The 15,607-nt window shown below is 37.3% G+C and overlaps 1 non-coding gene across 1 annotated transcript; it reads left to right on the top strand.

Moving 5' to 3' along the window:
* Positions 1-7,387: 7,387 nt before the first annotated feature.
* Positions 7,388-7,494, top strand: LOC129507424 (U6 spliceosomal RNA). Its single transcript, XR_008663994.1, has one exon. It is a non-coding gene; the product is annotated as a U6 spliceosomal RNA (small nuclear RNA).
* Positions 7,495-15,607: the final 8,113 nt, after the last annotated feature.

Here is a 15,607-nt window from a genome sequence, read left to right as displayed (position 1 = left end):
AAGATGACTCTTCTGGTAAACAAGCAAAAAGATTTCTCTTGAAGCATTCATTATGCATATGAGTACTTGATTAGAAATATGGCAACGGGAAATAAATAATCTCTTGAAAGTTCATTACCGAATGATGCTATCATGTTCTAAATAAGCACAGTGTGAATTTCAGACTGGCTCATTAATCATTAGAAGACAACTCTAATCAGTGGAATGTGACTCTAACTTTACTTTAGGGCAATTGTACTTGATTGAAAATAGCAGCCAATTAAGAAAAAAAGTACAAATGATTGGCAAGAAGGAAAAAGAGAACTTTGAAATCTCAGACATAATGACTCCATTGATTGCTAAAAATTGAGTTGTTTAAAACTTTCAGTTGTGATAGTTGCCCTGAATTAATCCTGCACTATGCAGATTAGGGAAGGAATTTCTAAGTACACGGGGTTCATTCTCTCCTTCCTTAGTTTAGAACCTCCATTATGTGTGGGCTACAATGCACTCAGGGGATGGACCACATTTCCAGCCAGCCACCTTTATGGGACAAAATTCTGGATAAGATTTTAAAGTTCTCTTTTTTCTTTCCTCATAATGATGTGGGATGATAAAGTGCCTATGTGATAAGATGAAGTGAGGCAAATGACAAACGCATTGTGACATAGTAGCGTAAGGCTCCTATTGGTATTGTGACAATGCCTCTGAAGGAGGATCACCCGCTTCTGGACCACTGTCGGCACAGGTAACAAACTGTAGCTAAAGGGGGAGTTGTGTACACTTCGATAAATATATTTCATCTTTGCTTTCTTTAGGGAAAGGGGCTATATTTTCTTTTGTTTCTGCCTAAGTAAGCAAAAACGAGCTTTATATTCCAAATTGTACTTAACATATGACCAAAGCTATATGGCCAACAGTGGGTCAGTCAAACCCAGCATAGTTGGTATTAACTAAACTCAAAACTCATGTCCACTATGGTCGATATATGGATTCTGACATTAGCTGACTCCTAGGACTTCTGAAATTCCAGCATTGGTTCTGGGCCCACTGGACTCTTAGGTCACCACTACTTAGTGCAATTAGTTACTGTAGAGTTTTAATGAGATCAATGTAATAAGGCCAGATACCTTTTTTCTAGTTTATGATTCTGGAATGTACCCTTGGCTGTAGCTTGCCATATCACAGGTAATGCCACTGACCGCCAGCAATATTTGGAGTGCATACATTTATTTTTGCTCCTAGAATAGCACATCAAGGATTACAGAACATTAACGCTAACATAGTAGACCTCGAACACATTTAGTACAGCCCCAACTTAGCCCCATAAAGCATGATCAACCTGTACCAGATCTTACAGTAGCAGAGACTGGTCTAGAAGATGAAGCAGCCTGACTCCAGTTTCTGTGCTCTTTCCCCACACATAAAGGCGAGGTACAAACTTTAGCTCTGGAGTCAGAGAACTAGATTAGAGTCTACATGTTCTAATTTGCTCAGCATAATTTATATAACCTCTCTAAGATTGTTTTCTCACTTCTCATCTGTAAAATGAAAATTATTGAATTAATGCATACATTGGGTTTAGAAAAGTACCTTATACAGGGAATTGATATAATGCTATAAATGTTGGATACAATTATTAAATTAGCAATAATTATTTTAACAATATGAAAATACTTTATATGTTACTCATTTTATTTTCCATAGATCAATGAATGATTTGGCATCAAAAAGGAAAATAAATACAAAAACCAAAAATAGAAAGGCTTCGATTTAGCTCTTTTAACTGTGAAATATCAAGTAAATAAAAAATAATTGAATCTTTTTTTCATCTCTTAAGTTCTTGGAATATCAAAGGCTTTTTTTAAAGATTTTATTGATTTATTTATTTAAGAGAGAGAACATGAGCAGGGGGAGGGACAGAGAGAGAGAAGCAGGTTCCCCACTGAGCAGGGAGCCTGACATGGGGCTCGATCCCAGGACCCTGAGATCATAACCATCAGCCAAAGGCAGCTGCTTAGCTGACTGAGCCACCTAGATGCCCCAGAAATATCAAACTTTTAATCAAACCTTTTGTTCACAAAATGTCATTTATGACTACACTACACTGTCTAAAGCTGCACTCAGAGGAAATTTCATAGCTTTAAAGACACATATAAACCAAGAAAGAAAGAATAAAAGTAAACTTGTAGAAATTCAAGAAACTGGAAAAATGCCAACCTCAACATAAGGAAAAATAAAAGAATAATAAAGACATAAATTAATGACTTAAAAAAATGAAAATGACTTGAAGTAATAACTAAATTAAATAGCTGTTTAATTGAAAAAGCTACAACTTTTACCTATTATTTTTTTATTTTTTTTTTATTTTTTTTTATTTTTGTTTTTTTTTTACTTTTACCTATTCTAAAGAGGAGGAGAAAAAGAACAAATATAGAAACAAAAAATAAATATGGGGAAATAACCTCAGATATTGAGAAAATTAAAATAATAAAAATGTACTGCTTGATCAAACTCCATGAAAACAAATTTTAAAATATAGATAAAATAATTAATTTTCTAGAAAGATGAATTATTCAAACTGATCTCTATAGTGGGAAGATTTTTTTAAATTGAATAACCATAGAAGAAATTTGTCAAAGATCTGTCTCCTTAAAAAACATTCATAAGTACAGTAGGCTTGTTTAAGTAAAACTATTTTGTTACATGGACCCCCCTGGAGTGGAAATTCTGACAATTCACATGAGGCAACTCTGGGTGGATGGGGTTCCAGAAAACTGAATTACTGTGTCATTGGTCTTCCTGACTCAACCCCAGCCAAATGACCCAGTAAGACTGCACAGAGATTATTAGCTTTCCTCAGAAACTTTGCTCAATTTCTTTAGTGGTAGGTCCTCAGATTTTCACAGGAATAAAACTCACTGTGCACCTCAGGATTCCATTTGTCCACTTTGTTTCTCTCTCTGTGATTTCCCATTCTTTTCCGATTTGCAGAAATAAAGTGAAACTTCTCATAAATGATGACTTCTCTTCACTCTAACCTCCACAATTCTTTTTTCTATTACGAGTATATTTTTATTCATACATCCTTCTTTCCTTCCCTCTTTCAGGAAAATCTTAACAGGCAAAGGGGGCAAATGCATACATCTGATCTGATCACATTTATTTATTTATTTAAGAGAGGGAGATGTTGGTGGGGGGCAGGGTAGAAGGAGAGAGAGAATCTCAAGCAGATGCCACATCCAGCACAGAGCCTGATGCTGGGCTCCATCTCACAACCCTAACAATATGATCTAAGCCAAAATCAAGAGTTGGACACTCAACTAACTGATCCACCCATGATCTGTCACCTTTAAGAGAAATAATTTTTATCTTTATTCAGAAGATGTCAGAATGAAAGTATTCCTAGTATATATTTTTGAAATAAACAATTTCATATACACATTTTACTGAGATAGTTAATATGTAGTATAAATCTAGCAGTGTGATAGCTTCAAATTGTAATAATATAGCCATCATATATCTATTCAATGTCAACATAACCAATAGCAATATACTTTAGCTTATTATATATTATTGGTGCAATATAGTAAAGACTAAAATATAAAGGTGACTTGACCAAATATACACATTTATGTAAATGTAGACCACATATCAATGCTCTGTCTTAACAAATGGCTACACTTCCTTACTAAAAAATACATTTCTTTTCCTAATTTTCCACTTTACTCTGCTATTTTGACATTTTTATCTCTCCTTTTTATTCCTACCACCAGGAAGAAAAAAAAGGATTGGATAATAAGGAGTTTTGAAAAATAGTCTTGGATTCTGCTTAGTTTCCAGCCTGATACTCATAACTATTAAATAGGTAAGCCAACCTTGAAAAAAATTCAAACATTCTCATATTTCATATAAAGTCAATGTACAATATCTACTTGTAATATCTGATTATCCAAATCATTTCTATAGGACTTTTTATGTGCAGCTTAAGTATTTTTATTGTTTTTAAATCTAGCTTTGGAAATACAGCATTCCCAAAAATCAAAGTATTATAGAACAATACTAACAGGAAACCAACTTTAAAAATTTTTCCAGCAAGCTAATTTTAGAGATATCCTTTATTTTATTAGATATAGTAGTATTTCTAAATAAATGTTCTTCATTTTTCAGTGTTGATCACAGCTACACATAATGTAATTGTGTATTTATAAAATTCATACATAGTAATCTCATTTTCTATAATAAAGTCAAGTGAGCAAGTTTTAAGAGATTTACTGAAACAATTTTATATTAATCAGATTAATATGTTCTAGTTGTATATTTCATAAATAAAAAGAATGCATTATTGTGTTGACTTCCTGGTAACACAACAAGAAAGCAATTGATTTTTCAATATAAGGATGCAAGGTGATTTTAGACTTAATTCTTGTTTGAATTGTCACAGTGAGAATGTATTTCTTTTGAAATGTAATAGGTTTGTAACAGATTCAATTAAAAATAATTTGGCTAATTCAGCGGGAAAATTTTTTTAAAAAAAGTTATTTGACATTCTTTGATCTTTGCTTTCCTGTCTTATCTCCTGTATTGCCACCTTCAAAAGATGTTGACACCTAAATTACTTAGCTCTGCCCTCTTGTGCTGTAGCTTACCAAGACTCTGAATCTAATGATCACTGTCAACGCTAAGTAGGGCTTTTCATCATGGTATGACTTTGGGTGGCAACAATGAGCAGGGAAACTGTTTTGCTCTCTGCTCTATGGCATGTGGTAATAATTTAAAAGTATTTGATAAATAGATAATTAAATGAAAAGTTAATGAAAATAATAAGCACACTAGGCTTAATAAGATAAATATTACTATATCTACATTCACGACATAAAAAGAGAGATAACAAAAATTATTTGAGGGAACCCATTTGTAACAGAATTCTTCCTATATTTTGCTCACCTTGTTATTTTCAGTCTCTTGCTAACATCTGACATTTTCTTGACATGTTTCTTATTTTGTTGACTTTGTCATTCAGAAGAGAAAATACAGCTCGGCATCCATCTTTTGAATTGCACAGAGAGTAAAAACATTCTGGGCCAATACAACAATGCAACTGAATATGAAACACCCCCTGCCCCCAGGAGGAATTGGAAATTAGAGTTGAGTGGTAGCAGATATACTCGGGAAGAGAGAAAATTGACAGCAAATGGAGGGAATAAAACAAATACTCTGGTTGGGAAATTAGAAAATATTGCAAAAGTCACCTTTAGAATAATGTGCTTGTTGACTATTTGGGTATTGAAGTTGAAACAGGATTTAGAAAGCCACTGAGACAATAGATAAAATGTTTCATTTAACTCCAGAGAACATTTCGGTTGACAAGTGACTTATTTTCTGAGAAAATGTAAACAGAAGGATAAAGGCTTAAACAATCACTATGTCTATAAATTAGTAGCAGTCATGTTTCCTTCTTGACCATAGGAGGAAAAAAATAGAATTTCACTGGCAGGAGTACTGTGTATCTCATCCAACTCCTTAAGTTACAGAAGAGAAAGCAATGACATAAGACAGTCAAGCTGCTTGCCCAAGTTAAGTGAAACTATGTCTACTAACTTCTAGTGAGATGGTCTTTTCAAGATTTATTTGATAGTAGAATTCTTTAAAAATGATTAGACTTCCAGCCTCAATACCATCATGGTAGAGAAAGGCAAAGGCAGCTATGGAAACCTGCCCACGAAGGAAGTGCAGACCAATGATCTGTGATGGGTATGAACAAGTTTCTGATAATGGTGGCAAAATGATGTCATATAAATCACCCCATGGATAAAAGTTATATAGCTTAGACATAAGCTCAAACATAAGCCAAGGGCAATTGTGTTCTCAAACACTTGTCATTTTGAAGATTAAGAAATGTTGGAGCATGCTCCAAAAACCATCTGTAGAGAAGGGAAACCTCCAGCCTAACCAGCTCAGGAATGGAGAGGAAAGTGATCAGTATTAAAGTAGCAGCTGAGAATTTAAAAGGCAAATCTGAGAAGTGCAGAAGTACCAAGACTCAACATTTGCATTTGCAGAAATCCCTGGCTGACCACTAAACTATAAATGTGTAAAGCAGAGCCCTGGGTGACCGGCAAATAAAGCAGGGAAAGGCCAATAGAAATATAGTGTTGAAAAAATGATTTATCAGGTGAAATTTGTGATTTTTCTGCTTTTTTTTTTTTTAACCAAGTACCTTCTCTGACTAACATGCCAATCAGCCTTACTGATTTGAAACATCAGAAAAGAGAATCTGATGCTGGCAGACTCATAGTGAAGAAATTCAGGAACTAGGCAAAAAGAAAAAGAAAAGAAAAGAAAAAAGAAAGAAGAAAGAAAGAAAGAAAGAAAGAAAGAAAGAAAGAAAGAAAGAAAGAAAGAAAACAGCAGCTGGTTGCTATGAGGCATAAGCAGGGTTTTCAGCTGCTGCATTCCATTAGAAAGAGTGAAGTTACAGTTTGAATCCAAGAAAGCTAATTAGACTGTTATTACAAAACATCCCCAGAGGAACACAACAGAATCCAGAGTTGCTACAATGTATTATCTACAATGTTCAGTTTTCTTCAAATATTATTATATATGTAAAGAAAGAGTAAAGTGTATGCTATAATCTTAAAAAAATAAACAGCACAAGTCGAGCGGGACCTTCAGTTGACCAGATGATGGCTCTGTCACACAGATACATTAGAGTAGCTATTATGTGTTCAAAAAATTAAAAATATTTTTAAAGAGTTAAAGAACAAATGGTCTAAAAGAGTGAATACAAATGAAAATACATAAAAATGGAAAATCTGGAATATAAACATTGAAATGAAAAATTCACTCGATGGAATCAGCATCAGATTAAAAGTGATAGAAGAAATAACTGGTGAAATTTATAAGAAGATCACAAGAAATTACTCAACCACAAGAGCAGAATGAGACAAAGTACGGAAGAAAAATAAATAGAAAATAAGTAAATAGGAAAATACTCTTCTGAGATTATACCAAGCAGTTTAACACACATGCAATTAAATTTCCAGAAGGAGAGGAGAGAGAGACAGATATAGACAAATATCCAAAGAAATGATGGCTCAACCCTTCATAGACTGGTAGACAATCTTAAATTTCAGATCCAAGAATCTCAACAAATCAGAACAAATATGACACCTACACACAAAGGATAAATATAAAGAAAACCACATTGGAGTCAAACTGCTGAAAACTAAAAAAATAAAGAAAAAAATCTTAAAAAGTACTTAGAGAAAAGTAACACAGAACACATACAAGAACAATGATATAATTAGTAGTTAACTTTTTTATCATAATAAAAGGAGTCCAGAACTATATTCAAAGTGCTGACGAATCTTTTTCCAGAAAAATTATCCTTAAATAATAAAGGATAGTGCTCGCTTCGGCAGCACACATTCTAAAATTGGAATGATACAGAGAAGATTAGTATGGCCCTTGCACAGGGATGACATGCAAATCCGTGAAGCCTTCCATATTAAAATAAAATAAAATAAAAAAATAAAGGATATACAGATATTTTCAGATAAATTTACCATGAGGAAATTCGGCTCCAGGGGATCAAGTCTAAAAAAAAAAAAAAAAAAAAAAAAAAGTACTAAAGGAAGTCCTTCAGGCTAAAGGAGTTGTTCTCTTGACTGTAAGAGAAGAGTTACAAATGAGGGCCCCTGGGTGGCTCAGGTCCTGATTCTGGGGTCCTGGGCTCAAACTCCTTCTTGGGCTCCCTGCTCAGCAAGGAGCCTGCTTCTCCCTCTGCAGCCCTGGCCCCCTGCCCCTGCTCATGCTTCCTCCCTCTCTCACTCTCTCTCTCTTTCAAATATACATAACATCTCTTTAAAATGAGAGAGAATAGTTACAAATCAATACAATATGATACCTAGAAAAGCCCCAAAGATAAGTCAATTAAACATCTCACTTCTGCACAAGCTAGGAGTCAAGCAAGAAGTCACAAAAGTTAGAAATCCATTTGAACAACATGATACATAAAACGTTACTGCAGATGGGTCCTCGGGCCCCACAACCATGAAAGCAGTGCCAAGACTTCCTGGGGCTCCAGCTGGAGGCAGACCAGCACCAACAGAGTGGTTACAAAGGGGAGACTGTGAACACAGAGAGAAATCTCCCACTCAGGTTCCCACTCTAGTCCTCTATGCTAAGGAGGGAAAAGGGGGGCGAAAAGTGCTTTGTCCGGATTGGTAAATATTGGCAGGCAATTCCAGGTGCTCATTGGTGGTCTTGGACCTGGAGCCCTCTGTGTTAAGGCTGCTTGGTCTAGGGGGCCGCATTCTGGTTCGGCCTCCTAGGAGCAGCAGTGTAACAACAGCATCCAACAGAAAGTGCCCGGTGCATCATACTTTTCACGTGGGTCCTTAATGGCCTCAAAAACAGCAAAATCCAATCTGCGGTATTCAGCTGACACAGAAAAAGAAAAAGGAAAAAAAAAGAACAACCCAACAGTTACCTTGGTATGTTTCTATTACAAAAGAAAAAAAAAAAGTCTAGGACCCAACACCTAAGTGTTGTCTGCCTTGGGAAGATAAGAAATGAAGAACACGATGAAGCAGGAGGAAGGAAAGAAGGAAGAAAGGGAGGGAGGGAAGAAGGAAGGGTGGTGGTAATTGCTTATGAGTCCAACGTGGGGTTCATCTCTGAGTTTCCATGTGTTGATCTGCTGATGATTTTCCCTCGAGGATTTTTCCTGTTGTCCTGGTTCTTAGTATGTCGAGTATTTTTGGATCGTATCCTGGACATTGTGAATATTATGTTAGGAGACAGGAGACCCCGAGTCCTCTAACAGTCCCTAGAGGGTCCTGAATTCTAGTGGCGGTGGTGTCACAAAGCAGTTTACCTACTTAGGGAGAAATGTCAAGCTTCAGGAGCCTGGGTGGCTCAGTCAGTTAAGCGTCTGCCTTCAGCTTGTGTCATGATCCTGGGGTCCAGGGATCGGCCCCTCCACCCAACCACCCAACAGGCTCCCTGCTCAGTGGGGATTCTGCTCCTGCCCATGCCCTTCCTCTCTGCAGATCCCCTCTGTCAAATAAATAAATAGAAGATCTTTAATGAAAAAGAAAGAAAGAAAGAAAGAAAGAAAGAAAGAAAGAAAGAAAGAAAGAAAGAAAGAAAGAAAGAGAAAGAAAGAAACTTGAAATTCCATCTGAACACCCAGGGGTAGAATTCCAATCCTTTGCCTTGTCGCTCGTGGTCTGTCCCACAAACACGCAGACCTGTGTCAGCTCAAGTGCAGAAGTGGAGCCTCCCCTCCCCCTACCCTGCAGGTGGCACCTGCCACATAGTCTCAGATGTCCAGGGAAATCCTGTTTTCCTAGTCGTCTGGCTTGAATATGATTGTGTGGTTCTGCGTTTTTTTGTTTTGCTTCGCGCTTGGAGTTTTAGCCACGTGCGCCGCTGCAGTTACCCACAATTGGGGCTGCCCTGGGAGCAAAGGCTCCTTTTCCTGTTCCTCGGACTAGAAAGACAGAGTTTCTCTCTGAAATTTGCTCCCTGTACCAACCACTCTGCACCTTTTCACACTGAAACTGCCCTTGATCGTGGCACAAAAATAAAAGAGGGAGAAACAACCCAGAAACTTACCCTGGAAGGGTCATTTTTCGGGTTTGGCCTTTTATCCTCCATTTATTTGCTGTTGCTAATTTTCAGAGTTCTTAGGTTGTTGGGTTTTGGGTTTTTTTGTTGTTGTTTTTGTTTTTGGTGTTTAGGAATGAAGAGAAAATACAAATAATCTATCATTAAATTTTCTGTATTTTTTTAAAGATTTTATTCATTTATTCATGAGAGACACACACACAGAGAGAGAAAGGCAGAGACACAAGCAGAGGGAGAGGCAGGCTCCATGCAGGGAGCCCGATGTGGGACTTGATCCCAGACCCCAGGATCACACCCTGGGCTGAAGGCAGCGCTAAACCGCTGAGCCACCCAGGCTGCCCTGCATTAAATTTTCTCAAGCTGCAGGGAATAAAAGTTGTTTTGTAGAATTTCAGCCCAGCAAAATCAAAAGAAAGGAAATACAGTCACTCCTGTGTATGTTTTTGTGGTTCATGTGTGTTTGGCTCCTTATCAGCACATATGCTTGTTGCCAGGAACCGTATGTGACCATCTTTGCTTCTGTCCACCGTGGTTAGCGCTGCGTATAACCCGTAGTAAATGTTATATTGTCCTGACTTTGATTATCTGTTATTAGAAAGAGACTCTATCTAGGGGAGCCTGGGTGGCTCAGTTGGTTCAGCAGCAGACTCTTGGTTTCAGCTCAGGTCACGACCTCAGGGTCCTGGGATCAGCCCTGAGTCTGCTCATGCTCAGGGCGAGTCCACTTAAGATTCTCTCCCTCTACACAGGCAACACCCTTTTTGAACTTGGCCACAGTAACTTCTTGCAAGATACATCCACGAAAACAAAAGAAACAAAAGCAAAAATGAACTATTGGGACTTCATCAAGATAAGAAGCTTTTGCACAGCAAAGGATACAGTCAACAAAACTCAAAGACAACCTACAGAATGGGAGAAGATATTTGCAAATAACATATCAGATAAAGGGCTAGTTTCCAAAATCTATAAAGAACTTATTAAACTCAACACCAAAGAAACAAACAATCCAATCATGAAATGGGCAAAAGACATGAAGAGAAATCTCACAGAGGAAGACATAGACATGGCCAACATGCACATGAGAAAATGCTCTGCATCACTTGCCATCAGGGAAATACAAATCAAAACCACAATGAGATACCACCTCACACCAGTGAGAATGGGGAAAATTAACAAGGCAGGAAACAACAAATGTTGGAGAGGATGCGGAGAAAAGGGAACCCTCTTACACTGTTGGTGGGAATGTGAACTGGTGCAGCCACTCTGGAAAACTGTGTGGAGGTTCCTCAAAGAATTAAAAATAGACCTGCCCTACGACCCAGCAATTGCACTGTTAGGGATTTACCCCGAAGATTCAGATGCAATGAAACGCCGGGGCACCTGCACCCCGATGTTTCTAGCAGCCATGTCCACAATAGCCAAACTGTGGAAGGAGGCTCGGTGCCCATCGAAAGATGAATGGATAAAGAAGATGTGGTTTATGTATACAATGGAATATTACTCAGCCATTAGAAACAACAAATACCCACCATTTGCTTCAACGTGGATGGAACTGGAGGGTATTATGCTGAGTGAAGTAAGTCAATCGGAGAAGGACAAACAGTGTATGTTCTCACTTATTTGGGGAATATGAATAATAGTGAAGGGGAATATAAGGGAAGGGAGAAGAAATGTGTGGGAGATATCAGAAAGGGACACAGAACATAAAGACTTCTAACTCTGGGAAATGAACTAGGGGTGGTGGAAGGGGAGGAGGGCGGGGGTGGGGGTGAATGGGTGACGGGCACGGAGGGGGACACTTGACGGGAGGAGCACTGGGTGTTATTCTGTATGTTGGTAAATTGAACACCAATAAAAATTAATTTATAAAAAAAAAAAAAAAAAAAAAAAAGATTCTCTCCCTCTCCCTCTGCCCTTCCCTCCCCACTCGAGGTCTCTCTCTCTCTAATAAATAAATCTTTAGAAAGAAAGAAAGAAACCCTATAAGTGGAGCCCTTTCTGGCTATCTGCTGTAATCACTGACCATATACTTTTTCCTACTCTCTTCTACCCCCACCCTTCACTACTCAATTCAAAATCCTGTAGTGAGTTAGAGAGGAACTGAGTTGAAAACAAAAGACTCTAAATGTTTAATAATAGCAGTAGCTTTAAGGAGAAATTAATTAATTAATTCTGTCAGTGGTGTGTCAAATGGACTTTAAAAAGTTACTTTTGGTGGGACACCTGGGTGACTCAGCCGTTGAGCGTCTGCCTTCGGCTCAGGGCGTGATCCCGGGGTCCTGGGATTGAGTCCCGCATCAAGTCCCACAGCCTCTCTCTCTCTATGTCTCTCATGAATAAATAAATAAAATCTTTTTTAAAAAGGTTATTTTTTCAAGAGAATAGCAGTACTCCTATTGTTACTGAGCCTTCTTAAAGAACCTTTCCAAAGGCAAGGGATTGTGTATAGACCTGGAGAAAACAAAATTGTCAACGCCCGTAGGCTTATGAAATTAAGGCTATTGATCACTGGGGATAAATTTTAACGTAGGAAAAGACTAATGCAATGATACCTGCATATACTTAGTCCTAGATCACATATTTGACTCATTTTGAGAAAGTACTTATTTGATGGAAAATAATTCTAAAAATAATGAGCAAAAATGTATGAAGAGATGAATTTTATTATTTGATCTTGGCTTTTGGTCTTATTCATACAAAAAACCCAGTAATTAATAAATCGGGTTCTGAACTCAGAAAATTGAGTTATAAGAGTGACTAGTCTTGAGAACAGTCACCATCTTACAGTTTTACTAAAATCAGTTTTTTCTAATGTTATACAATTAATATTGAAATTATTAAAAAATTTTTAAAAGAGTATAATGGCCCCAAAGTCCATCATCCTAACACAACTATGAGCATTTTGAAATTTCTTGAAATCGCTTTTTTCTGGGCATCTGTTTCTCATTTAGCCTTAATGGGCCTACACAATTTACACCACACTTTTCTTTTTTTCTAAGCCTTACCATCGTGCCATATTGTCTTCATGATGTTAATTTTAATTGGGACTTAATATGCCGAGAAGAGATAGCACCATGGTTATTGCAAAGAATTTTTTGGTGGATAATTAGACTCTCCTCAGTTTTTACTCAAATAATACTATTCTAAAAATTATATCTATGTTGATTTTCCATTTTTAAAATAATTTCCTTGGTGGGAATTCTCAGAAGTAGAATTGATGTTTAAAATTAAAATTAGTTTTTATATTTTGAAAAATATTATTTAATTGCTCTTCCAAAATGTCACCTTTTATCAGCAATGAATAAAATTGCTTTCTTTACTGTACTTTTTAAGTCATTTAGTGGCATTTTTTGAGGGCGATTAATAAACAGTAAGTGGCATGTTGGTGTCATTGTGCATTTCTTTGATTACTAAGTAGGTTTAAATGTTTTCACGTTTCTATCATATTGTCTTTTGAAGATTGGTTTTTACACCCTTTGTTCTTAGGAAGGAGCTTCTTATCTCTCTGATGCTAAGCAGCAAAGAAGCATTTGTAATTTTTCAATAAGCAAGGGGACAACTTTTTAAATCCCTTATAATGTTATTTTCAGTAATCCTACTTTTTGCTCATAGAAACCTTTTTTTTTAAGATTTTATTTATTTATTCATGAAAGACACAGGGAGAGAGAGAGATGCAGACACAGGGAGAGAGAAGCAGGCTCCATGCAGGGAGCCCAACGTGGGACTCGATCCCAGGACTCCAGGATCACACCCTGAGCCAAAGGCAGGCGCTAAACCGCTGAGCCACTCAGGGATCCCCGAAATCGTTTTTTTATAAGTCCAGTTGCCAAACAGAAACTGAGCATAGAGACTAGACTCTTTACATTCACTATCTCACTTAATTCTTTTTTTTTTTTCACCTAATTCTTTTGATCAGTGTTTTGAAGTAGGGACAATTTTTTTATTGCTAATTTAGAGGCAACTGGAGAGAAGTTTAAAAAGGGTAGATTACCAAAGGTCCTACAGCTGGGTGCTGCTGAAGTCAAAACCAGACCCACACCCCATGTACTTTAACTTCTACAAACCAACAAATACAGGATGTGTTTATAAAAACAACCTGTCACATGGAAGCTGTCAGAGAATTATCTGATTCATCTGGTCCCATTTCTAAGCTTTTAGCTTTAGCCTTGTGACCGGAAAATACCCAAAGAATAGTATAAAGTTTACCTCTCAACATGACTAAAGAGCTGAAATTGTAGCGAAATGTTCCTCATTCTCTGTTGAGTTGACAAAGAGGACCAGGAGTAAGGTCCTGGACCTTCCACCAATCCTCGGTCTTCCCTTAACCCACTGAGGGACCACAGGAAGTTAAGTTCTCAGAGTCACAACACCCTCAACTTTAAAAACAGCATCCATGAAGGTCTGCTTGGATTTTTTTTCCCCAAAGATTTTATTTATTTATTGGAGAGAGAGGAGAGTGAGTGAGCATAGGGGGAGAGTGAGTGGGAGAAACAGACTCCCCGCTGAGCAGGGAGCCTGAAGTGGGGCTTGATCCAGGGACCCTGGGATCATGACCTGAGGGGAAGGCAGACACTTAACCAACTGAGCCACCCAGGAGCCCAATTTTCCTTGGATTAAATGAGATTATATGTGTAATGGACCTGACAGCATGCTGGGTACAGAAACAGGAGCTCCATAGACAACTGATGGTTCTGTACTTAGTTTCCAAGACTTGGTTTGGATGTGCGGTGTGTCAAATGGCTCCAAATGGCTCAGACTCTATCATTTCTGTGAGTAACTACCCAACTTGACTCTTGCCAAGACTTCAGCTGGAAGAAAATAATCCATTTTAGAACTTCTAACAAGTACGTATACACTGGAAACTTTCCAACGTAGATAACCCTACTTGAGTGTGCCGCTGGACAATTTCATGTCCCCCCAAATCTCTGTACCTTGACTCTTCATCATGTAAATTCCTGCAATAGGCTTAAATAATTAATTCAGGGAAAGAAAAAAGAACCATACACTGCTAACAAGATTTGATTCTGACACCCAGAAGCCTAATTACCTCCCTGAAAAGTACTCTTCTGTCCTCCGGCTCCTGTCTCTCAAAACAATTAGCCACAGTCTTGATTTTTGTTTCTGCTCATTACCTATAGGTTTTATCTTCAAAGTAGGTATGAATAATGGATTATTATTCTGTGATCTAAAACTGACACAGGCATCATTGTAGGATCTCAACACCTCTTCGGAAGCAGTTCATTTTATAGAGTCCTTTGTAATCTAATTGTTCCTGATTCCTGATTTAGTTTAAGGAGGGTTGTCAATGAAACGTCTTGTTTGCTCATATTCTTTTGCTTCCTGTGGGTGGACTGTAAGCCTTTTGGTCTCTCTCACACAATCACAGTCATTATCTTGGAACAACTAGAATTGTTGCATTTATTTCCTTCAAGAATAGTATAATTTCCAAAAAAGAAAAAGAAAGAAAGAAAGAAAGAAAGAAAGAAAGAAAGAAAGAAAGAAAGAAAGAAAGAAAGAAAGAAGAAAGAAAGAAAGAGAAGAAAGAAAGAAAGAAAGAAAGAAAGAAAGAAAGAAAGAAAGAAAGAAAGAAAGAAAGAAAGAAAGAAAAAGAAAAAAGGTCATACTTAGGAGCTGGAGTGATTTTATCCAATTTCCTTCATTCACTACAGATGGTGGAAAGACTATTTGGGGTCTGCAGAGAATAAATAGCTTAGATAGATATTCAAGGCAGACTATTTTTGAATGACACAAAGATTTCATTATTTTAAACTGCTTTGCAGTACCTCCTATGTCGTAATTATTGTCTTTAGGCTCTAACGATCCAATGCTCACCTAATTAAAATGGCAGCTCTAATTCTCATTCAGGCTGTGTCGTATTTCTATTCCTACTGTGAAGGATAAATCATTTGGAGGACATAACCCATAACAACTTTTAACAAGACCTCATACTGTAATCTGTCAGAATTATTCCCTGAATATAGTTCTTCCTTCT

The sequence above is a fragment of the Nyctereutes procyonoides genome, unplaced genomic scaffold (genome assembly GCF_905146905.1).
Source record: "Nyctereutes procyonoides isolate TBG_1078 unplaced genomic scaffold, NYPRO_anot_genome, whole genome shotgun sequence".
NCBI lineage: Eukaryota > Metazoa > Chordata > Mammalia > Carnivora > Canidae > Nyctereutes > Nyctereutes procyonoides.
The sequence above is the reverse complement of the archived record's forward strand: the minus strand, read 5'-3'. Positions and strand labels throughout refer to the sequence as shown.